Source organism: Pinus tabuliformis, chromosome J (assembly GCF_031772625.1).
Source record: "Pinus tabuliformis cultivar Carrire ecotype Pingquan chromosome J, CPIR1, whole genome shotgun sequence".
Taxonomy (NCBI): Eukaryota; Viridiplantae; Streptophyta; class Pinopsida; order Pinales; family Pinaceae; genus Pinus; species Pinus tabuliformis.
In genome coordinates this window covers 1,311,794,305-1,311,821,291 of record NC_142295.1, presented here as the reverse complement: position 1 = coordinate 1,311,821,291, position 26,987 = coordinate 1,311,794,305, and the positions used below count along the sequence as shown (strand labels likewise).

General features: G+C 38.1%; 1 pseudogene; it reads left to right on the top strand.

Moving 5' to 3' along the window:
- Positions 1-730: 730 nt before the first annotated feature.
- On the top strand, positions 731-25,118 carry LOC149232080 (rhamnogalacturonan I rhamnosyltransferase 1-like; annotated as a pseudogene).
- The last annotated feature ends 1,869 nt before the right edge of the window (positions 25,119-26,987 follow it).

The window sequence follows — 26,987 nt, the reverse complement described above, 5'->3', positions numbered from 1 at the left end:
TTCCGCCTGGGACCCCACCACTCTGTTGATGGTCAACAGAAGCACCCTCAGTGTCAAATCTCATACATTGGAAATCTCAATCTTCCCACTTTTGGATTTCAAGGCCTCAGGACAATGCGCGACAAGCAGGGAAGATATGCTTGCCCCGACCGGACGTGACCCATACAAATTCACTAGCTCACCTCTGCGAGACAACCCAATGATGAAGTAAATGTCTGAAGTTGTCAGCTCCAGCTCCTGGTCCCCAATGACAAAAATCTCACGATTGATGTCCCAAAGGCTTATCAAATACCGAAGCAATTCGGGCTAGGCCCGCATCCCTGGCGTAAGGAAAAATTTGAGGAGCCCCCAAGCCCTGAAAGTCTCCAGGAAATTTGGATCATTCATTGCCTAGGTGTCCACATCTTCGTGTTCTATTTCTTTCGAATTCACCATTTTCGGTGATTTCTCTCCTGCAAAAGCCATTTATTTAAGTCAATCGTCAATTTTGGTACATAAAAATCAAATTTCAACGGTCATTTCTTGAGAAAACTTGTTTTTTCCCTATCCACAATGTCAGTGCGCTTGTTTTATCAAAAGTCGTATTGGTCGGAGTGGATGGCCGTGCATATAACCCTCGGCTGGTGCAATCCCATGCCTAGAAATTGCACCGACCGAGGGTGAAAAAAATTCTCAAAACCTCCCTAAAAATCCAAAAAAATGGTTAAAATCATAAATGAATAGCATGAAAATGGAGCTCAGAGCTTCGGCTATTACCTGGAATGGACGTCTCGTCAATTGGCTTCCTGGATCTCCAGCAATCCACTTCGAAAAAAATAGGGAAAAAGTGGGTAAATGTCTTCACTGCAAAGGTAAAAAGGTAAATGGTAAAAATATACTTACTTTTCCCCTATTTATTCATATTTTTTTGTGAAAATATCCAGTTTTGTAAATATTTTTGACTTATTTTACCTCAAGGACATGATAGTGCGCTTTTCTTTTCTTGTGTAGTGACAAGTGATGGATGTTCAACGATGGCGATGAGTCATATTTTAGCTCTTTTCTCGACTCGTTAAACTCATATGAAAAGATCGCCGAGTATTTTTCCCTTTTTGACTCGTTAAATAAAATAAAATGGGGGGTCCACTTTCAGCTCTTTTTCGACCCTTTAAAAACAAAAAGATGGTCAAATCCTTGTTGTTTCAAACTCGTTAATGGATGTGAAACATCATGTTCCCAGTATAAGTTTACCCCGTTTTTGAGCTGGGAGGTACTATTTATGAAAAAGGTACTCCTTAACTGAAATGGTCAAGCGGTTCTCTCAAGTATTGTTTTCTACTTTTCAGGCTTGAGAGACACAAATGTACGAAAAGGGACCATGTGGAGTTTTCTTTTACGTGTCTTTTTCAAACTCTCTAAACAAGATAAAGATACCGAGTTACACCTTTTTCGGACTCGTTAAACTATTAAACGACATCGGATTCGTCACCATGATGTACACGAGCTTCTCCTTCCTAGGGCTTGTTAAGCTTACTAGGTCAAATTCATCCGAAGGATGAACTTACAATACAAGCATATGCTATCCCCTTCAAGCTTGCGATTAAAAAATAATTAGGGTACTCGCCAGAAATGGTGGGGGGGGGGGGAATTGGAAATCTATCGAGTCGTGTCGGAAGCTCACTCTTGAACATGACACTCTCTTCTTCATGTCAAGTTGGGACATCCTCCTTTACATCATTGAGGGGTTTGGGCCGTTTATTTTTTTCCTCCCATCTGATCTCTACTATGTCACCATGACCACTGATCCTATGGATCCAAAATCTACCAAACTTCCAGATGTGTCGCTGACATGTTCAAGAGTTGTCCTTCTACAGTTACACTTACCTTTGTTTCTCTGTATCATCCAAAATCATTTCGCATCCTCTCGTCTCGCGTCGATGATGTGGGATTCATTATGGCCCTCCTTCGACATCAAATTGTTATCCGAGAAGTTGACTGAGAGACTCCCTTCTAGTACCTTAGAGATTTCATGCCTTAATGGCAAGTTCTTCGCACTTGACAACAAGTTCACATCATTGGCTTTTAATCGAGTGATTTCGCGGATGTTTTACTTCAGTTCTTGTATTCACATTCCGTGAATTTTTCTGATAGTACCTTGAGAGCCATTGTCATTATTGGTGGTTTCTCTCGTGCTTGTTAACAGTTTACATCATTGACTGGTAATCAAGCAGCTTTCTAGCATGTTCGACGTCAACACATCTATTCACATGCTAGGATCTGTACTTTTATTGGGTTGTGTTGGAGTGCAAGACCCTGGACTCAAATCACAAAAGTCCAGGTTACGAAGTGGTGTGACATGGTTATGATGATATGCATGTCTCTATTAGATGGCTGGTAATGACCAGACCATGAGTTATCATATGTGATCCTTCTCATTATTGGATGGCTGCAACCATACCTTGATTTCGTTATGATCCTCTTTGACGGATCGCTGCGCTCATACCTGGATCCATTTACATGATCATTCTTTCGATGGCTGCATCCATGCCACGATTCATGCATCATTTGAAAGAGATCTCAGTCTATGTATATGTATCTGTGCTTGCTTCTAGGTTTCCAATGGTAGACCGGTTCCCCACACTGATTTATAAAGTATTTCATCCCTCACTCTGTTTCGGCCTTCACGCTTTAGGGGGCGTCTGTTACAAATAATTTTGTCATTGTCCCTGTACTCCCCATTCTTTGATCTTGGAGGACCTCTACAGTGAACCCTGCATGCTTTGCCTTCATGGAGAAACTCACATTATGTCCTTCTTCATGAGCATATAATTTCCCTTTTGCACCATTTCCCTTGAAACTTCTGTTTTTCCCAATTTACAAGACCGACGCTAATGGCCTTTGTCTCCCCCTCACCGATGTGCAGAGATTAGCACTATTCCCCGTGTCGATCGGTGCGACTGAGCTGTGTTCCAGTCGCGTTGGTCCTATTATGGAAAGTTTTTTAAATTAGAGCTGAAGCTTCCATCTTTGTAAGCTCCGTAACGGAAGTCTCGTAAATGGTTTAGTTGGATGGGGTCAAGGATGACAGTTTGGGCTCCTTTCCCCTATAATGATGGAACTACCTCAAGGGATAACTCCTTCTCCCATGAGAAGAGGATCCATCTCCCATCCATGTCTCCTATATAAACCTCCCTTCTTCCCAAGCACAAACTAGTCATAGGTGATAGTGTTAGGCCCCTATACTACTAGTGTAACCCCTTATTGTTATTAGTATAACCCACTTATTATATTGATGTGCCCATGTAGTGCCCATATTGTCACTATTGTGCCCCATAGAAGCCCACTATGGTTATTATTGTGCCCTTATATTATTATTGTTATGTCGGCTCTGATTATGTTATGACCCCTTAGACTCCTATATATAGAAAGGAGGTCTTTTCATTTGTATCATCAAAGAATTGTTCATTTATGTAATGTAAAGGAGGTTGCCCCCTCGAAGAGGTTGAATTCTAAGGCATTGATCTATCTTTTCTATCTTTTCTTGAGCTGGTTTCATAACATTTGGTATCAGAGCTTTGGATTTTAGGGTTTCGCTGCTCCAAATAGGTCATCGTGGAATTTTCGCTATAACTTTTTTTCTATGACGTTTCAGAAGTCGTAAAAAAAACCCATTTGAGAAGAAATTGCGCTGAACCCGGGGTCCGAATTTCAGAGCTTTTAGCGCGACATTTTCGGAGATATGATCCGAGGAAGTTGGTCTTTTCGCATACTCCTGAATTACATTCAAAACAGGTGACCTGGGGAAAATTGTCATAACTTTCTCTCTAAGGATCGGATTGAAATTTTGTAAGAAGGTACAAAAAGAGGACGGACTGTAGTTTCTTGTATGCATTTTTAAGATCCAAAGGTTGAAACAGTGACTCGTGGCACGCCGTACAAGTTCGCTCTAAGATGAACTAGTATAATCAGGTCATCTTGGGAGATTGTGCATAACTCTTTATTGGAGAATCCAATTTGGATTAGACTGGTGGCATTGGAAAGAGGATGTAGAGGGATACTACAAGTCACAATTTCAGAACTTAAATATCTGAAAGTACATGGTTACAGTCGTTTCAAGATCGAGCTCCTAAAATCAAGAAAAAGCAAGATGAGGAAGTTTGATGGCAAGGATCCGGTAAATTGGATACTTCAGATGGAGCAATATTTTGATCTACATGGTGTACAACTGTTACAAAAGGTATGCATTACATCTTCATATTTAGAACCAGATCAATTTTTATGGTACAAAGGGCTTTGTTCTCGTAAACAACTTGTTACATGGTCAATTTTCATGGAGGAAATGATAGCACATTATGAGGATACAAAGAGCAACACCTGCTTTAGAGCAACACCACAACAATTGGAAAGAGTAAAAGGGATTTGTGACATATTGGAAAGCAAAACTATGGAAACCAGGAAGCGTACCCCTCACAACTATAAAGATGGAAGTGTTGTTTCTCCCAGCCTTCCACAACCTAGAAGGGTTACACCACAACAATTGGAAGAAAAAAGAGAAAAAGGGCTTTGTTACAATTGTGATAACAAATGCACTAAAGGTCATAAGTGTGCTGAGAAGAAATTATTTTACATAGAATATGAAGAGGAGGAAGAAAAGGATCAAGAAACAACAAAAGAAGAAGATATATGCCAGGACCCCACCCCAGAGAAAGAAGAAATGAATCAGACCATGTCTTGTAAAGCATTGGCAAGAATTACCACTCCTCAAACTATCAAGATAGAAGGACATATCAAGAAGAAAAAGGTGCAAGAAGTGAAAGATCACATCGAGAAAGAAGAAATGAATCCAACCATATCTTGTAATTCATTGTTTGAAATTACCACTCCTCAAACTATCAAGATAGAAGGACATATCAAGAAGAAAAATGTTCAAGAAGTAAAAGATCACATCGAGCATCAAGAAATGAATCCAACCATATCTTGTAAAGGATTGGAAGAAATTACCACTCCTCAAACTCTAGAGATAGAAGGACATATCAAGAAGAAAAAGGTTCAAGCAATGAAAGATCACATCGAGCATCAACAACAAGTTCTCCAACTTTTAAAGGATAACACCACTTCGATGCAAAATCAAACGAAACAACAGGTAGATAAACATTGTAGTGAAAAATGTTTTGATGTAGGTGATTGGGTATTTTTACTGCTACATCTCAAGCAATCTATTTATGAGAAGGAAATGTTGGCAATACTACGTGCACTTAAAAAATGGCGACCTTACCGAATGGGAAGACTCTTCAAGGATGAGGATGTGGAAGCATTGTTTTGTGCTATTTATATTATCCAACCAGATTGGATAAATGGATCAAGGGATGAATGGAAGAAGGACGAAGAAGTATGGCCACTTATTCAAAAGTTGCAAAAGATCCCAATTCAAACAATATTGCCAGAAATTGAAGAGGAAGGAAAAATCATATTGGAACCTGGAGCAATCACAGAAACAAGAACCCGACAGCTACGAAATCAATCAATTTCAGAGTATCTCATCAAGTGGAAGAACTTACTCGTTGAAGATTCCACATGGGAGGACAAGAATTTTATACAGAAGCATCAAGAACTACACAAGCGTTGAGGACAACGCTTTTTGAAGGAGAGGGGCATGTTAGGCCCCTATACTACTGGTGTAACCCCTTATTGTTATTAGTATAACCCACTTATTATATTGATGTGTCCATGTAGTGCCCATATTGTCACTATTGTGCCCCATAGAAGCCCACTATGGTTATTATTGTGCCCTTATATTATTATTGTTATGTCGGCTCTGATTATGTTATGACCCCTTAGACTCCTATATATAGAAAGGAGGTCTTTTCATTTGTATCATCAAAGAATTGTTCATTTATGTAATGTAAAGGAGGTTGCCCCCTCGAAGAGGCTGAATTCTAAGGCGTTGATCTATCTTTTCTATCTTTTCTTGAGCTGGTTTCATAACAGATAGAGTTAGAGTGTTGGCTGAGTGTGAGTATACTATTTTTTGACAAGAAAGCTATTACTAGTTGTAGCCATCTAATTTTGTGAGGCAGTAGTGTGTTTCGTTTGGAGTGAAGCCTAAAGGGAAGAGTCCTTAAACTATTGTTGTTTGAAGTCATCATGAAGTGCTAGCAGAAGTGTGTGGGAACCTGGTCTTGTCAGAGGAAGACAGCGACGTCAAGAAGAATGGTTTTAATCTCTCTTTGATATTAATATATGCAACTATCGATTGATTTCCTAAATGTTTTGTAATATTACATATTCATGTCTTGATGCTTCTTGACTAATTAAGTAGGTTGAATTGCAATTTTTCTATTATTATGTTTGTGTGTTGTTGTTGTTTACTTGTTTCAGGAGCTTGAAGAAGGAAGCGAGAGATTGTTGGAGCAAGCAAGCGAGGACATCATCAAGTAGGATAAGCGACCAAGAGGTAGGCCCTCTTGATTGATTCTAACCTAAGGAAATCTTCCATAGAATGTATCTATTGTGGCTAGACCCATTATCGAGCTAGAGGAATTCGTTCGTATCCACACTTATAATTTTACTTCACCACATGTGTTGAAAGGTATTGGATAACCTAGGAAAAAATGTTGAACCAATAGGTATAACCATGTACAAATGAGGGAGGAATCCCTTAATATTTGTAAGAACCTACTCCCTAAACCCAATGTTCAGTCAATTACTTGCATGCCAAGCCACCTTCCATGGAACATGTTGTAGAAAACACAAGGTGTGAAGGTATGTATGTATTGATTCACTCCACATTTTCATAAAGGCCACATAGCAAACCATAATCGAGGCCTTAATAATCCCATTTCCATCTGTAGGCAATATGTGAATCAGATAAATAAAGGCCTCAACCCTCGACAGAGATTGGCTATTCTTCGATATTCACATTTGCTACTTTCTATTAGATTACTATGTATGTCCTCCCCACTAATATCATCCATTATGGATGCACTACTTTTCTGTCTTGATTTCCATCCTTGATTCAAAATTTCAAACTTTAGCATCTTTCTTATTCTTCCATTGAAACACATTGCTAGAGATATTATCTATATTGACTACTCATATTAATCTGTTCAATCCCTTGATTGGAGTCCACACTCTGTATTCCCTAAAGAACATGTTCTATGTTCTTTTAAAGCTTTGTTTCTATTTTAAAATACGAATCTAGGTGTTTCTTCACATGCCATTCGTTTCTATGATTGACATTTGCATTGTTTTTCGATCATGATTCCTTATCCTTTATTATTTTCTTGGCCCTAGAAGCTACCATCTTTCATATCTCTTAGAACAAACTAAAATATCAAATACACAAACCCTACATTTACAAACAATATCAAGTTCGACATCTGTGGTATTGTTATGTGTATCATTGTATCTAAAATTTAAATTCTTCGGCAAAAACTTCATGTATAAATAGGTTTCGATTTCAGAGGTTCTATTGGCTCTTTCGAGCAAGGAACTTCTAGGAAATGGTATGAATTTAGGCTTTTCAAGAACATTTTTTTTCATCCTCCTAGGTTCACTTGTAATTATAAACATAACAAGCTGAATTTCAATGTATAGCCTAAAAAAAATGCCATGTGAAAGATGTAATATTTAAGCGAACTCACACACCATACTCTTTCGTTGATTTCTCACTTGATGAACTGGAGAATTAGTAAGAACACTTGGGCTTTGTTTTAATCATGAATGTCTCCTTGTGATTGGAAATTATCGAATACATTATGCAAATGTGACCCTTACTGTGGGTATCCTCCATTGTGACTATAATGTGACCTCTCAAATGCCATGACTAACAACCTTAACAGTGGCAGTGCCACACCAAGCCTGACCTCACATAAAAATGCTCTCCACACAAAGTGATCACATGTCTTCTCCACACACATTATTAGGCGAGATTTCTCTAACCTAATGACCAAATGACTTCCACTCCAACTCAGCCTATGTGCAACTTAGAGCCACGAAGCCAGAGTGGCCTCCTCCTTCCACACAAACATTGAGAACGTGATCCTGTGCAGACAACAATTATCACAGGGCATATGTGCCCTGATCTTTATGAAGGAAAAAAAATCATGACTGGAAATTATTTTATTTCTTTGTGCATTATTGTTTGAATACTCTATGTGGGGAGCTTGTAGAGATATTCTATGAGAAAATAGATTTGATATGTCCATCTACAAACTAATTCTAGATACAGTCTAATAGATAACAAAAATATAGTACAATAACATTGCAGCTAAATAATACTAGTTGCCATTCTATCTGGTTCTGGGGGTAAAGTGGTGTGTCATGACTAAAGGTAGAGTGAGATGCCTGTAGCACTGAATAAGAAATCAAGTCTATCTCCACCATTTATATGTTAGAGGACGCACTATATGAAGTTGCATTGGCTTGTGTCCACAAGCATCCAATCCTACCAGTAGAAACCCAATAGTGATGTTTGGTTTAGGGATATTTGGAACTAGGCCCATAGGGATGGCTAGCTTGGAAGTTTCCTGGAACATTTCTGTCCTTAGGGGAGCAACTTAAGCAATTGAATCATGGTTACTTGACTTAGAAGGTAAATTTATAACTTACTTGAGTGTACCAACACCCTCTTGGTGTCTATCTGTAATCTTAGTTTAGTTCTTATTAGGTGTTTAACCTTACCAAAATTTATTCTAGCTATTACCTTCATGCCATGAGTCCTTATCATAAGAGAAAGGAATGAGAAGTAAAGGCATGGCTAGTGACTAGAGTGAAGTTTCAACAAGTTAGTTGTACTAGAAGGTGCAATGGAATCATTACCTCCAAGGAGATCTAATGCCTGTGAGGTATTTTGGTTTTGCTGAGCCTGTACCTCAAAGGAAGTTATAACAGATGGAAGTTTTCTTTCCCTTCATATAGGTGCTTTTTTTCCAGCACATACCTAATTAAGTTTGAAATTTGAAAATCCCTCTATAGATGAGAAGTGAAAATCCATTCTTTTTTTTCTAGCTCGTTTAGTTTCGGATTGATGTCATCCACTTTACTATTGTTGATTATCAAGATTCATAATCTTGCATTGCTTTAATGGCACTGAGAGTAACATAGATTATATTTGCAAGCTTTCACTGTTAAGTGCACTTGTAGGAGGTATGATATCACAATAGACAAATAGAAACTCCATTATGTTTATGGAATTCCTAACTATTAGCTACTTCTGGATGAGCAGGTTTAGAGATGTTGCCTTGGAAAGTTAGACTTTTAACATGAACTTATAGTCTTCCAATGATAGCAATGAGATATAAAAACAATGAAACTGATTAGAACACCATCCTCCCCATAATTAAACCACAATTAGTAAATTATGAACAAATTACTTCAATGGTACTTAGGTTATGTAACTGAGCTTTTTGAAACTGAAAACAAAAAGTGTTTTATGTCATACTAAGTGAAAAATGCTACTTAGAGTAATGGCTAACTATGGCCATTATGCAAATGTGACCCTTACTGTGGGTATCCTCCATTATGACTATAATGTGACCTCTCAAATGCCATGACTGACAACCTTAATAGTGGTAGTGCCACACCAAGCCTGACCTCACATAAAACTGCTCTCCACAAAAAGTGATCACATGTCTTCTCCACACACATTATTAGGTGAGAGTTATCTAACCTAATGACCAAATGACTTCCACTCCAACTCAGCTAATGCACAACATAGAGCCACAAAGCCAGAGTGGACTCCTCCTTCCACAACAACTATCACAGGGCATATGTGCCCTAATCTTTATGAAGGAAAAAAAATCATGACTGGAAATTATTTTATTTCTTTGTGCATTATTATTTGAATACTCTATGTGGGGAGCTTGTAGATATATTCTATGAGAAAATAGATTTGATATGTCCATCTACAAACTGATTCTAGAAATAGTCTAATCGATAAAAAAAATATACTACAATAACATTGCAGCTAAATAATACTAGCTGCCACTCTATCTGGTTCTCTGGAGCAAAGTGATGTGTCATGACTAGAGGCAGAGTGAGATGCCTGTAGCACTGAATAATAAATCAAGTCTATCTCCACCATTTATATGTTAGAGGAAGCACTATATGAAGTTGCATTGGCTCGTGTCCACAAGCATCCAATCCTACTAGTAGAATCTCAATAGTGATGTTTGGTTTAGGGATATTTGGAACCAAGCCCATAGGGATGGCTAGCTTGGAAGTTTGCTGGAACAATTCTGCCCATAGGGGAACAACTTAAGCAATTGAATCATGGTTACTTGAGTTAGAAGGTAAATTTATAACTTACCTGAGTGTACCAACACCCTCTTGGTGTCTATCTGTAATCTTAGTTTAGTTCTTATTAGGAATTTAACCTTACCAGAATTTCTTCTAGCTATTTCCTTCATGCCATGAGTCCTTATCTTAAGAGAAAGGAATGAGAAGCAAAGGCATGGCTAGTGACTAGAGTGAAGTTGCAACAAGTTAGTTGTACTAGAAGGTGCAATTGAATCACTACCTTCAAGGAGATCTAATGCTTGTGAGGTATTTTGGTTTTGCTGAGCTTGTACCTCAAAGGAAGTTATAACTGATGGAAGTTTTCTTTCCCTTCATATAGGTGCTTTTTTGTCCACCACATACCTAATTAAGTTTGAAATTTGAAAATCCCTCTATAGATGAGAAGTGAAAATCCATTCTTGTTTTTTCTAGCTCATTTAGTTTCAGATTGATGTCATCCACTTTACTATTGTCGATTATCAAGATTCATAATCTTGCATTGCTTTAATGGCACCAAGAGTAACATAGATTATATTTGCAGGCTTTCACTGTTAAGTGCACTTGTAGGAGGTATGATATCACAATAGACAAATAGAAACTCCATTATGTTTATGGAATTCCTAACTATTAGCTACTTCTAGATGAGCAGGTTTAGAGATGCTGCCTTGGAAAGTTAAACTTTTAACATGAACTTATAGTCTTCCAATGATAGCAATGAGCTCTGAAAACAATGAAACTGATTAGAACACCATCCTCCCCATAAGTAAACCACAATTAGTAAATTATGAACAAATTACTTGAATGGTGCTTAGGTTATGTAACTGAGCTTTTTGAAACTGAAAACAAATCAGTGTTTTATGCCATACTAAGTGAACAATGCTACTTAGAGTAATGGCTAATTGTGGCCATTATGCAAATGTGACCCTTACTATGGGTATCCTCCATTATGACTATAATGTGACCTCTCAAATGCCATGACTGACAACCTTAATAATGGCAGTGCCACACCAAGCCTGACCTGACATAAAAGTTCTGTCCACACAAAGTGATCACATATCTTCTCCACACACATTATTAAGCGAGAGTTCTCTAACCTAATGACCAAATGACTTCCACTCCAACTCAACCTATGTGAAACTTAGAGCCACAAAGCTAGAGTGGCCTCCTTCCACACAAACATTGAGAATGTGATCCTGTGCAGACAACAATTATCACAGGGCATATGTTCCCTAATCTTTATGAAGGAAAACAAATCATGACTGGAAATTATTTTATTTCTTTGTGCATTATTGTTTGAATACTCTATGTGGGGAGCTTGTAGAGATATTCTATGAGAAAATAGATTTGATATGTCCATATACAAACTAATTCTAGATATAGTCTAATGGATAACAAAAATATAGTACAATAACATTGCAGCTAAATAATACTAGCTGCCATTCTATCTGGTTCTCTGGAGCAAAGTGGTGTGTCGTGACTAAAGGAAGAGTGAGATGCCTGTAGCACTGAATAAGAAATCAAGTCTATCTCCACCATTTATATGTCAGAGGATGCACTATATGAAGTTTCATTGGCTCGTGTCCACAAGCATCCAATCCTACCAGTAGAAACCCAATAGTGATGTTTGGTTTAGGGATATTTGGAACCAGGCCCATAGGGATGGCTAGCTTGGAAGTTTGCTAGAACAATTCTGCCCATAGGGGAACAACTTAAGCAATTGAATCATGGTTACTTGAGTTAGAAGGTAAATTTATAACTTACCTGAGTGTACCAACACCCTCTTGGTGTCTATCTATAATCTTAGTTTAGTTCTTATTAGGAATTTAACCTTACGAGAATTTCTTCCAGCTATTGCCTTCATGCCATGAGTCCTTATCTTAAGAGAAAGGAATGAGAAGCAAAGGCATGGCTAGTGACTAGAGTGAAGTTGCAACAAGTTAGTTGTACTAGAAGGTGCAATTGAATCACTACCTTCAAGGAGATCTAATGCTTGTGAGGTATTTTGGTTTTGTTGAGCCTGTACCTCAAAGGAAGTTATAACTGATGGAAGTTTTCTTTCCCTTCATATAGGTGCTTTTTTGTCCACCACATACCTAATTAAGTTTGAAATTTGAAAATCCCTCTATATATGAGAAGTGAAAATCCATTCTTGTTTTTTCTAGATCGTTTAGTTTCGGATTGATGTCATCCACTTTACTATTGTCGATTATCAAGATTCATAATATTGCATTGCATTAATGGCACCAAGAGTAACATAGATTATGGAAAGTTAAACTTTTAACATGCACTTATAGTCTTCCAATGATATCAATGAGCTCTAAAAACAATGAAACTGATTAGAACACCATCCTCCCCATAATTAAACCACAATTAGTAAATTATGAACAAATTACTTGAATGGTGCTTAGGTTATGTAACTGAGCTTTTTGAAACTGAAAAAAATCAGTGTTTTATGCCATACTAAGTGAACAATGCTACTTAGAGTAATGGCTAACTGTGGCCATTATGCAAATGTGACCCTTACTATGGGTATCCTCCATTGTGACTATAATGTTACCTCTCAAATGCCATGACTGAAAACCTTAATAGTGGCAGTGCCACACCAAGCCTGACCTCACATTAAACTTCTCTCCACACAAAGTGATCACATGTCTTCTCCACACACATTATTAGTGTTGGCATTATGATTCAAGTGTTGTCCTTGATGGCAACTCACTCAGAGGATGGTACAGGTGCTCAGAGGTTGGTACAGGTGATGGCAACTTAATCAGAAGACAGATCTCAGTACAGCATACCAAGGAAGCTCATACACGCCGTTTCGTTAAGCCCAAGTCGCGTGTACACGCAAGTTCGATTCATAAAAAGCGCGTGTATGTGGAAAGGTCCTTTGGTCCATGGTGGTTAGTCCTTGGAAGTTGTGCCTATGATTTCGGACCATTGTGTCTCGACGGGCGTGTCGATCCCTAGTTTTGAAGTTGATGGTTTTGTGTTACTATGGTTTTGGCTCTTGGTATTGAGTTAGGCCTAAGACTATATAAGGAGAAGAAGATCATTAGGCAAGATCATCTTTCGACAAGGCTTGAATATCTAAGAGAGAAAGAGATCTGATATGCAGGTTCTGGGTTGCTTGATCTAAGCCAAGGAGAGATCACATCGGTTGATGGAAGACTAGATCTAAGGATAGATCGGGATCTAATGGTTTGAAATGCACTATCATGATATGGTTGATTATGCGTATTTCTAGATCTGCATATTGTCGCAATGTTACGTTTTGGATCTAACTAATGTCTGGTACAGCTGCAAATTGAGAAAGTTTATTTTTAGATCTGTACGCAGGTTGGCTTCGGTAAAAGAGCGTGTATACGCGGGTTTTGCTCATTGAAGTAGCGTATATCTTTTGAAGCTTGATTTTGGGTTTACAGTGGGGTCTGACTGTTATTGCAGAGTTCTGTAGTCTGCTCTGTGTTCTGGTAACTGGTGATTGACAGGGTTCAGTGGTTCAGTGATTCAAAGTTTGGTTGTTTTATGCTTCAATGATCTGTTGTGGAAATTGAATGATTTGTGGTCTTCAGATTGTAATGTTGTGCTTCAGGAATATCCAAGTCTGAAAATGTATGAAAAGTGATATCTGAAAGAAGGAAGATTGTAGGTCAGCACCTACGTACTAGTATCTTGGCTAGTACAAGAGCAAAGGGGGTTGGAGCTCCCTTCCAAGGAAGTTTGGAGAACGAGAGAAGGTTGAAGCCTTCTGCAGGTTGTAGCCTGCGTACTGGTATAAGGCTGCACCAGTACAAAAGAGTGTAAACTGAAGTTTCATATTAAAGAAAGATAGAGACAACTTGCAGCAGGTGGTTTTCACCCACATTGGGTTTCCACCTTATATCTTGGTGTTCATGTGTGTGGCTTTTTATCTGTTCTGTTTTACTGCACATGTTTACTGTTAATGTGATGAATAATGTCCTGATGCACTTAATTGAAGAATAAGCTAACTAAATTGTGAGTTTTCTTCCTATACGCTGTTTTACTTCGTCACAGTAGCGTGTACACGCTGGTTCACTTAACTGAAGTAGCGTATATGTTTCTGAGCATTTAAAAAGTTTGATTAATCAGATAATACTGATTCACCCCCCCTCTCAGTATTATTTCCAACAATTGGTATCGGAGCAGGTCCTTCAGAGAAGCTTGATCGCTTGAAGGAAGATCATTCATCATGAGCAACTACGAGAAAGAAGCATCAATCAGGCCACCGGTTTTTGATGGAACAAATTTCAATTATTGGAAGGTAAGAGTTACTGCATATCTTCAATCTCTTGGTACAGAAGTTTGGGACATTGTAGAAACAGGCTATGCTTTTCCTTCAGCTACTCCTACAGATCCAGCTGAGAAAAAGGCATATGAAACAAATGCAAAAGCAGTCAGTACTCTATTAGGAAGTATATCTCAAACAGAATTCATGAAGGTCATGCACTTCAAATCAGCAAAAGAGATATGGGACAAAATGATCACTAGCTATGAAGGAGATGAACAGGTAAAGCAAGCTAAACTTCAAACTCTCAGGATTCAATATGAGACCCTCAAGATGTATAATGATGAAAGTGTGGCTAATTATTTTCTTCGGGTAGATGAGATTGTTAATTGTATGAAAAATCTGGGTGAAGAAATAAAAGAGACTATAGTAGTTCAAAAGATTCTAAGATCATTATCCCCCAAGTTTGAATCTAAAGTATCTGCAATAGAAGAAAAGGAAAATCTCAAAGTTCTCACTATGTCTCAGCTACATGGAATTCTAACTGCTTATGAAATGAGAAAGGGAGGTCCATCAGACAGAAGGGAAGCTGCTTTTAAGGCATCAAGAAAAGAAGATTACTATGAAGCAGGCCATGTTCCAGAAGAAGAGGAAGAAGAATCAAACTTTGTCAGAAATCTTCAAAGGGGTGCTGGAAGGTTCAGAGGTAAGCTACCTTTCAAATGCTTTGCTTGTGGAAGAGTAGGTCATTATGCTGCAAAATGTCCTAATAAGGATAAAGGAAAAGAACCTGCTAGATGGAATAAGAAACAAAGTGCAAATAAGAAAAGCTACTACACCCATGAAGACAGTGATGGCTTATCAAACAGTGATGAAGATGAACAAGGTAATAAATATAAGCTATTAATGGCATTTGAAGATGATGATTATGAGGATGCTGTAGATGTGGATAATCTCTATAATGAAATTACTAGACTCAAGAGATGCATAGAAGAAAAGAGTGTGATCATTGATACTTTGCAATTTCAAATTGATGAAAAGGAAAAACATCTTGAAAAACTAGAAGGTGAAATTGTTGGTCTCAGAAAAGAAATTGAGAAAACAAAAACTATTAATCTTAAGTTTGTCAAAGGATCTGAAACTTTGGATGAGATTATCAATGTGCAGCGGTCTCCTCTAAACAAGACAGGTTTGGGCTATAATGGAGAAACCTCTCAAGCATCCACCTCAAAAAGTTATCTTGATGCAGCAAGAAGAAATGAGCAGAAGAACAATGAAGATAATCAGGTAAAGCAGGGACGAATTACAAACAGAAACTATCAGGGACAATCCTTCTTAAGGGTGAACAAAAGCTACAACTAACCACAGGTAAAATCTTCTCAGTTTGGCACAAGAATAGATGAAAATAGAAATTACAATCAGTTGGCTGGTAGATTCAATAACCGCAGAAGCTTCTTCAATGGACAATGCTTTTCTTGCCATAACTTTGGTCACAAAGCAGCTCAATGTGTTGCATATAAAACAATCATGACTAGGGAAGCTCAAAAACAAAGAAGTATGACAGGGATTACAAAGAGGACCTATAACAACTTTTCAGTTCTTGAAAATGAAGTTGAATGTTCTATTTGCAATAATTTTGGTCATAAAGAGTCTGAATGCAGGAGCAGGTTTCAGGAGAAAAAGGAACAAGCCACGAGCACCAAAAAATGGAGAATAAAAGAACCTCAGACAGAAAGATGTGGGATAGCGTTTTATGCAGAAGGACAGGAAAATCTATGGTACATTGACAGTGGATGTTCGAAACATATGACAGGTGATAAAGAAAAACTCGAATCTTATTCTACTTTAGAAAAGGGAAAGAAAGTTTCTTTTGGAAATGATACTCCTGCAACTATAAAAGGAAAAGGTATTGCTCCTTTGAAAGAAAAGGTTAGGCTGGAAATGTTTTGTATGTTGATGGATTGAAGCATAATCTTCTAAGTGTCAGCCAGATGTGTGATCAAAAAACCGAGGTTATTTTCAGATCGAATGGATGTCTTGTTCGTGATCTTGATACAGGTAAAACAGTTCTCAAAGGCAAAAGAACTCCAAATAATCTGTACATATTTGAAGAAGGACAACAACAATGCTATCTTAGCAAGGATGAAGAGCACTGGTTATGGCATCGAAGGTTGGGACATCTAAGCTTCTCACAAATAAGGAAAGCATGCAAATATCAGGCAGTTCGCGATCTTCCAGATATCAAAATTCCAGACAACACCATATGCAAATCTTGTCAGTTTGGAAAGCAAACCAGAACTAACTTTCCAGAGAAGGAAGGATCAGCTAGCTTGCCTCTTGAGCTAGTCCATACAGATGTATGTGGTCCATTTAGAAAAAGGACACCTCGAGGAGAAGAATATCTGATATTATTCATTGATGATTTCTCAAGGTTTGTTTGGTTAGGGCTTATGAAGCACAAAGATGAAGCATTCGAAAAATTCAAATCCTTCAAAGCATTGGCTGAAAATGAATCAGGACACAAAATTAAGTGCCTCAGATCTGACAGAGGTGGGGAGTTCACATCAAATGAATTTTTCGATTTCTGCGATGAACATGGGATAAGAAGAGAATTCTCTACAGCTAGAACTCCTTAGCAAAATGGGGTTGTGGAAAGAATGAACAGAACTATCCAACAAATGGCTCGTGCTATGCTCGATGAATCAGGTACTCCTGCAACCTTCTGGGGTGAAGCTGCACATGCTGCTGTTATCATTCTTAACAAAACAAATGTCCGAGTAAACAGCACTCAAACACCTCATGAGCTTTGGAGTGGTAAAACTCCTTCCGTGAAGCATTTCAAAATCTTTGGGAGCAAATGTTATATTAAGAACACTGATGAGCAACTTGGCAAACTTGAACCTAGAGCAGATGAGGGCATTCTTCTTGGTTATTCTCCACATAGCAAAGCATACAAGTGCTACAATAAAAGACTTGGCAGAATTGTTGACAGTATTGATATAGTGGTTGATGAGAAGGGATATATTCCTAGGCAAGTTCATCATGAAGACATTGAAGAAGATGAAGGTTACTCTCAAAGGCGAAATGATGAAGAAGAAGAACCTCAAGAAGAAGAAGAATCTCAAGAAGAACCAGTGGAGCAGACAAGAATAGAAGAGAAGACTCCATCCAGATATGTCCAAAAGAATCATCCAGAAACTCAGATTGTGGGGCAGAAAGAAGCAGGAGTACAAACAAGAAGGACACTTGCAGAAGCTTCAAGCTACTTGGCTCTACTCTCCTCCATTGAACCACAAAATGTGAAAGAAGCATGCAAAGATGAATGTTGGGTCAAAGCAATGGATGAAGAACTTGAGCAAATCGAAAGGAACAACACTTGGGAATTAGTTCCTAGACCAAAAGATAAGAATGTAATAGGAACAAAATGGGTCTTCAAGAATAAGTTAAATGAAAATGGAGAAGTAATTAGAAACAAGGCCAGACTTGTTTGTAAAGGGTATGCACAGCAAGAAGGAATAGATTTTGAAGAGACCTTTGCTCCTGTGGCAAGACTAGAGGCCATCCGAATGTTCCTTGCTCTCTCAAGTTTTCAAAACTTCAAGGTATTTCAAATGGACGTGAAATCAGCCTTCCTGAATGGAGACTTAGAAGAAGAAGTATATATTGAGCAGCCAGATGGGTTCATTCTTGGAAATGATCCAAACCTTGTATGCAGATTGAAAAAGGCACTCTATGGGCTCAAACAAGCTCCAAGGGCTTGGTACTATCGGTTGGACAAATATCTTCACCAACAAGGCTTTTCAAAAGGATCAGCAGATAGCAATCTCTATATAAAAGTTGAAAATAACAAATTGCTAATTCTTGTTGTTTATGTAGATGATATTATTTTTGGCAGCAATGAAGAGACCATGAGTCAAAACTTTGCCTTGGTTATGCAGAAAGAATTCGAAATGTCACTTCTTGGAGAATTGACATATTTTCTTGGATTGCAAATCCAACAAAGTGAAGGAGGTATCTTCTTGTCTCAAACCAAATACCTCAAGCAGATCTTGAAGAAGTATGGCATGGAAGAGTCAAAGCCAGTATGTACACCCATGGTTACAGGATGCAGCCTCAGTGCAAATGATGAATCAGCAGCAGTCCACCAACCCACTTATAGATCCATGATTGGGAGTTTGCTTTATTTGACAGGTACTCGACCAGATATTACACATGCAGTAGGAATGGTTGGAAGATTTCAAGCCAACCCAAAGGAAACTCATCTTCAGGCAGTCAAAAGAATCTTCAAATATCTTCAAGGGACCCAAAACTATGGCTTATGGTATCCTAGAAATACTGATCTCACTCTTCATGCTTACACAGATGCAGATTGGGCTGGAAGTGTGGATGATAGGAAAAGCACAAGTGGAGGTGCTTTCTTCATGGGTTCCAGATTAGTATCTTGGTTCAGCAAGAAACAAAGTTCGATTGCCTTATCTACAGCTGAAGCAGAATATGTGGCTGCAGCATCTTGTTGCACACAACTTCTTTGGATGATGCAGACCTTGCAGGACTTTCAAATCACTTGCACTCCACCTGTCTCTATCTTATGTGATAATACAAGTGCAATCAGCATTTCAAAGAATCCTGTCATGCACTCAAAGACCAAGCACATACCAATCAAGTACCATTTTCTTCGGGAACAAGTGCTTGAGCAGAAGGTCAAGTTGGAGTATGTTCCTTCTAAAGAGCAAGTTGCTGATATTCTCACAAAACCACTGCCCAGGGAAACTTTTGAATATCTCAGACAAAAGCTGGGAGTAGTTGATGCTTCATCCTGTTGTTGAAGTTTGTTTGTTCTACAAAAAATTTGGTATACGCAGGTTACGGAAGGGATATGAGCGTATACACGCGGATTCATGCTGGGTAAGTCGCGTGTATGCTGGACGCTTGTTGCAGAAAGAATATCCGCGTACATACGCTGTTTTGTACAGGATAAAACGCGTATATGAAGTTCTGAACAGCAAGGGAAAACTCTGAAGTTCTGAACAGCAATAGGAATGTCAGAATTCTTCAGGCACAGTTTCAGGGAGTGCAACAGGCACAGGTTCAGGGGGAGCAGCTCAAAAGTCTCATAAAGCATTGTTGGCATTCAGATGTTTTGGTTGTTGGTTTCAGGAGAAGGAGCTCAGCTCAAAGAAATTCTGGTTGCTGATCTAACAAGATGTTTATCAGATGCTGCTGGTGTCTTTCCTAAGTCTTGGTCTAGATCTGTTGTCTCTATGTCATGTATCTCTCTTGTCATATCTCTTTTATGGTATCAAGGTCATGTAACGGCCTTTGTTGGTTTCCCCACTATGCCTGGGATGAATGCTGTAATATAATTGGTTGTTTCTGTTATGTCCCCTCTTGGTAGGGAGTATGGATGTATGTATTGAGTCTTTTGGTGATAGGAAGGTCCCTTATGGTGTATAAGTCTTGGTTCTTGTTGAAGAACATCTTTTGCAGATCTGGCCTTCGGTCAGGGGAGACAAGTCAGCACAGCCAAACAGAGATATCAGCATGTCCTCAGGGGGAGCACAGCCCTTTGCCCTTGATGTCAAAGGGGGAGAGTGACTTGGTGTGATGGTTGCCATCAAGTCCAAAGGGGGAGATTGTTGGCATTATGATTCAAGTGTTGTCCTTGATGGCAACTCACTCAGAGGATGGTACAGGTGCTCAGAGGTTGGTACAGGTGATGGCAACTTAATCAGAAGACAGATCTCAGTACAGCATACCAAGGAAGCTCATACACGCCGTTTCGTTAAGCCCAAGTCGCGTGTACACGCAAGTTCGATTCATAAAAAGCGCGTGTATGTGGAAAGGTCCTTTGGTCCATGGTGGTTAGTCCTTGGAAGTTGTGCCTATGATTTCGGACCATTGTGTCTCGACGGGCGTGTCGATCCCTAGTTTTGAAGTTGATGGTTTTGTGTTACTATGGTTTTGGCTCTTGGTATTGAGTTAGGCCTAAGACTATATAAGGAGAAGAAGATCATTAGGCAAGATCATCTTTCGACAAGGCTTGAATATCTAAGAGAGAAAGAGATCTGATATGCAGGTTCTGGGTTGCTTGATCTAAGCCAAGGAGAGATCACATCGGTTGATGGAAGACTAGATCTAAGGATAGATCGGGATCTAATGGTTTGAAATGCACTATCATGATATGGTTGATTATGCGTATTTCTAGATCTGCATATTGTCGCAATGTTACGTTTTGGATCTAACTAATGTCTGGTACAGCTGCAAATTGAGAAAGTTTATTTTTAGATCTGTACGCAGGTTGGCTTCGGTAAAAGAGCGTGTATACGCGGGTTTTGCTCATTGAAGTAGCGTATATCTTTTGAAGCTTGATTTTGGGTTTACAGTGGGGTCTGACTGTTATTGCAGAGTTCTGTAGTCTGCTCTGTGTTCTGGTAACTGGTGATTGACAGGGTTCAGTGGTTCAGTGATTCAAAGTTTGGTTGTTTTATGCTTCAATGATCTGTTGTGGAAATTGAATGATTTGTGGTCTTCAGATTGTAATGTTGTGCTTCAGGAATATCCAAGTCTGAAAATGTATGAAAAGTGATATCTGAAAGAAGGAAGATTGTAGGTCAGCACCTACGTACTAGTATCTTGGCTAGTACAAGAGCAAAGGGGGTTGGAGCTCCCTTCCAAGGAAGTTTGGAGAACGAGAGAAGGTTGAAGCCTTCTGCAGGTTGTAGCCTGCGTACTGGTATAAGGCTGCACCAGTACAAAAGAGTGTAAACTGAAGTTTCATATTAAAGAAAGATAGAGACAACTTGCAGCAGGTGGTTTTCACCCACATTGGGTTTCCACCTTATATCTTGGTGTTCATGTGTGTGGCTTTTTATCTGTTCTGTTTTACTGCACATGTTTACTGTTAATGTGATGAATAATGTCCTGATGCACTTAATTGAAGAATAAGCTAACTAAATTGTGAGTTTTCTTCCTATACGCTGTTTTACTTCGTCACAGTAGCGTGTACACGCTGGTTCACTTAACTGAAGTAGCGTATATGTTTCTGAGCATTTAAAAAGTTTGATTAATCAGATAATACTGATTCACCCCCCCTCTCAGTATTATTTCCAACAATTAGGCGAGAGTTCTCTAACCTAATGACCAAATGACTTCCACTCCAACTCAACTTATGTGCACATTAGAGCCACGAAGCCTGAGTGGCCTGCTCCTTCCACACAAACATTGAGAACGTGATCCTATGCAGAAAACAATTATCACAGGGCATATGTGCCCTGATCTTTATGAAGGAAAAAATATCATGACTGGAAATCATTTTATTTCTTTGTGCATTATTGTTTGAATACTCTATGTAGGGAGCTTGTAGAGGTATTCTATGAGAAAATAGATTTGATATGTCCATCTACAAACTAATTCTAGATATAGTCTAATGGATAAGAAAAATATAGTACAATAACATTCCAGCCAAATAATACTAGCTGCCATTCTATCTAGTTCTTTAGAGCAAAGTGGTGTATCGTGACTAAAGGCAGAGTGAGATTCCTATAGCACTAAATAAGAAATCAAGTCTATCTCCACCATTTATATGTCAGAGGACACACTATATGAAGTTGCATTGGCTCATGTCCACAAGCATCCAATCCTACCAGTAGAAACCCAATAGTGATGTTTGGTTTAGGGATATTTGGAACCAGGCCCATAGGGATGGCTAGCTTGGAAGTTTGCTAGAACAATTATGCCCATAGGGGAACAACTTAAGCAATTGAATCATGGTTACTTGAGTTAGAAGGTAAATTTATAACTTACCTAAGTGTACCAACACCCTCTTGGTGTCTATCTGTAATCTTAGTTTAGTTCTTACTAGGCATTTAAACTTACCAAAATTTCTTCCAGCTATTGCCTTCATGCCATGAGTCCTTATATTAAGAGCAAGGAATGAGAAGCAAAGGCATGGCTAGTGCCTAGAGTGAATTTGCAACAATTTAGTTGTACTAAAAAGTGCAATTGAATCACTACCTTCAAGGAGATCTAATTTTTGTGAGGTATTTTGGTTTTGCTGAGCCTGTACCTCAAAGGAAGTTATAACTGATGGAAGTTTTCTTTCCCTTCATATAGGTGCTTTTTTGTCCACCACATACCTAATTAAGTTTGAAATTTGAAAATCCCTCTATAGATGAGAAGTGAAAATCCATTCTTGTTTTTTCTAGCTCGTTTAGTTTCGGATTGATGTCATCCACTTTACTATTGTTGATTATCAAGATTCATAATCTTGCATTGCTTTAATGGCACCAAGAGTAACATAGATTATATTTGCAATCTTTCACTGTTAAGTGCACTTGTAGGAGGTATGATATCACAATACACAAATAGAAACTCCATTATGTTTATGGAATTCCTAACTATTAGCTACTTCTGGATTAGCAGGTTCAGAGATGTTGCCTTGGAAAGTTAAACTTTGAACATGAACTTATAGTCTTCCAATGATAGCAATGAGCTCTAAAAACAATGAAACTGATTAGAACACCATCCTCCCCATAAGTAAACCACAATTAGTAAATTATGAACAAATTACTTGAATGGTGCTTAGGTTATGTAACTAAGCTTTTTGAAACTGAAAACAAATCAGTGTTTTATGCCATACTAAGTGAACAATGCTACTTAGAGTAATGGCTAACTTCTCTGTTTCTTTCTAGCACAAAGAACTCTCAAGCTTTTAGATAAGCTAATTGCAATTTGATGGTTTTCCAGATGATGTAATAGTTGTTGACCTAGACTATGAGTAAACTTGAATTTTTTTAGGCATCATATGGTTTGTACCTTTAAATTCAAATGAAATCGAATATTTTCAGAGTAATTACTCCATTATTTCTTGTAAGGAAAAATTTCTCTGGCCATCAGTGTGGAAAGCAAAACATTCTCTTCTCTCAGTTAATTTTAGTTTTTCCCTCCTTTTGGTATCTATTTGAGAAAATCTTGAATATTATACTGAAATTCTTGAGTATGAAAATTGTTGGCAGGACTATATAAAAGCAATGGATACCTAATGGTCTCTTGCAATGGAGGCCTGGATCAGATGTGAGCTACAATATGCAAGTTAGGTTTATCTCCACCTTTTAGAATTATGCACGATTGTCCTTTAGCTAGGGCCTTGATTATGGTTCTCCAAACTCTGTAATTATTTACTTCATGTTGTCACTGTGTTTGTTGCATTTTCTTTTGTGACTGTTTTGTGATATATTATCATTTGATCAAGGTCAATCTTTTTCTCATGTTAGATATGTGACATGGTTACAATTATCTCAATGTGACTATGGTTGTCCCAAAGCTGGACAAGGCTTCATTTTGGGTAGATCCCAGGTGTTTAACTTCAGTATTCCTCCTATCTGTTAACAGATCTTCAGTATGTTTTATTGATTGATTTCAGCATTGGGTATTGCATGGCATTAATTACTTGTGGGGGTGGTTTATCCTTCATGTTTCCTTTTGCAAAATTAATCTTTAATTTTATGTGAACAGTGAATTTGAAGACATTTTTGATGTGGATCAGTTTATCACATCTCTCAGAGGAAAGTTTCAGATAGTAAAGAAGCTTCCTTCAAAGCTGAAGGCAAAGGTAGAAGATGGGAGGCAAAGCAGAAGATGGGGCAGTCTTCACCATGCCTCCTATGAGATGGTCAAACATGTCCTCTTACCTGCATCAGGTTGAGTATCGAAGACTATCCTTTAATACTTTGGGCTTTGCACAGAAGGATACTAACAAAGTTTCCTACCATGATACAAATCCTTCCCCTTATAAGAAAGCACAAAGTTTTGCATTTGAATAAGACATATGCACATCTGGAAAATAATAGCCTGCCACTTGAGGTTTAAAAGCTATGTTGTCATGTGAATTACAACACTCTGCTTTTCACTTCAAAAATTGATGAATTGGGTCAATTTTTTTTTAAATATTGCAATAGCATGGTCCTTTTGTGGCTCTTCATCTTTGTTATGAAATGGATATATTGGTTTTTTCTGGTTGCACTCTTCATTGTACCAATGAATAAGTTGAGGAACTCACCAGACTGAGGTATATTACATGTTTGGAAATCATAATATTTTCCTGGTCAAGTCAAAATCTTTATTGTTAACAATGTTGATCCTATTATATTGTTGTAATTCTTTCACAAGAATGCCTACCCTCGGTGGAAGGATGACATAATTTATTAAATGAAGGGGAAGGATGGACTGTGTCCTGTAACACCAGAGGATAGTACTGAAAGCTTTTGATTTTGATAGAACTATTCAAATATGTATTGTTGCTGAAGAAATCTATGGGGGAGAAAGAAGGATGCCTACCCTCTATTCAACTTATCCAAATATTGTAAGTTGACCGATTCACTCACTTCAACTCATTTTCCTTTGAAGTTGGATTTTCTTATGTCATGCACTCATGCTGATCAACAAAAATCTGCAGGTGAGGAAGGAGACTCTTCTTAGTCCTATGGATTTAAAGCCATTCCAAAATCATTCATCTGAAATGGCTGCACTGGATTACATGGTGTCTTTGGCCAGCGATGTGTTTATTCCTACATATGATGACAACATGGAAAAAGTTATGGAAGGACATTGCAGGTAATCTTATATTTTTTTGCATATATCTGGCAGAGAGGATATAGTGGTTACCTGGTGGTACGAGTTGTAGTGGTGACAAATTTAGTTCTCTTAGAACATACCTTTGTAAGTAGCATTAAGAAGCCTTGGGAATTGGGTCACAGGTATTATTAGTAGTTTTCCAGTCAGTTGTCTACATTATTTATTATATGTTGCCTTTTTCTTTCTTGATTTTGTTGGATACTTTCTTGATTGAGTTTCAGTTCAATGTAAATTGTGGAAATGCTTTGGATGTGTTAATCTTGTTATCCTAGTGATGCATCAACATTTGAGAATTATTGTTAAGTTAATATTTTAGAATAAAGATCCCTAGTTGTGAAATACTTAAATGAAACTTTTAGAAGCCCATTTCTAATCAACCCTAAAGGACCTCAACTTTAACTTCAAAAGCCACTCTGCGTTGGAATTATTTTTTAAGTGCGACAAATGCCTTGGAGATTTATTGAGGGCTCTCTTAGAAAGCCTTTGAGTCTCCATCTCAAAAATCCTTGGAAGTGAAGTTGCATGGTATTGGGAGAGGGGTACATGCTAGAAACATGATCCCTGCCTCATCCCCCATCAAAAAAGTAAAAAGACAAAAAAAAATTGAAATAGGGAAACAATATCTGTCTGTCTATCTATAAATATAAAATAGCACAAGAAGAAAGGATAATTGAGTAAGAAAATTTAAATGTAGCCTCCAATAATATCCACGTTGTCCAAAATGCACAGAGCATGCTTGTTGTAGTTGTAGAAAACACTTTTTCCTAAAAGTTGTTGAAGAAAATGTAAAGAAATGAAGTGTGGAACAATGTTGTTGCTCACAACTGTCTTCTGGTTGTGACTGTTAGAGCTCCAGGAAACTCTCCTAGGTTGTAGCTCGGATATGCCTAGTAACATATAATCTTCAATATTATTCTCTGAACTATTGCAATAAATGATGGTTTGGATCAAGTTAGATAGCCATTTCAGCTCTGTTTTCACTCAATGCATGCATGAACGCTCTCACCAATATAAGGTTTTAGACCACTAATGCTCAATAATTTATAAATTCAATGGATAGATGGAGGATATTGACTATACCAACAGATTGCATACATAAACATACATCAATGGCTAGCTACAGGAAGCAAAAGAGAATACTAACTATACTGGAAGATGCATATATGACCACATATGGATGGCTATCTACAGGCAAAGAAGAAGCTTGCAAATCTAATATATCAAAGTAGAGATAAGATGACAGTTATCTGGCCTTAGACACAAAGACAACATGAACAAATTATTCAAGTGCAAGCATAGAAAAACAAAGAGAATGGACATCGAACATATAATGAAAGGAATCTTATATTGCTAGACTAAATATGAGAATCTTGAATGAACAGAGGAGGAATAATCTCCAAAAGTTGAAGCTCTATTACATCTTACTTTCAGCTATTTATAGCCTATTTACAATGCTTCTGAGCTCTAAGAGGTTCAGAGTCTTAATATGTCTGATATGCATTGTTAACTGATTTGATGCCCTCTAGGCAAGCATGGGATCAGAGTTTTCTACTTCTGACAGTAGAGTAACCACTTTCAGATATTTTTGGTAGCTTGTTGCATTGTCCGGGAGTTCTCCTGTGCCCAAGATCCTCCATGATGTTTTGTTGATGAGCTATGTTGGGCTATTGATGCATTGTGCTTCTTCTCGGCCTCCATGTCATTTTGGGGAGGAGCTGCACGTGTTGTGGCCCTTTCAATGATTTAACAATGCATGTTTTGGTTATAGCAGAACAACAATGCCTTATGGTGGACCTCTGTTGAAAACAATGTATATTTATGTTTTAAACAGAAAACGCAGCCATCACTGATA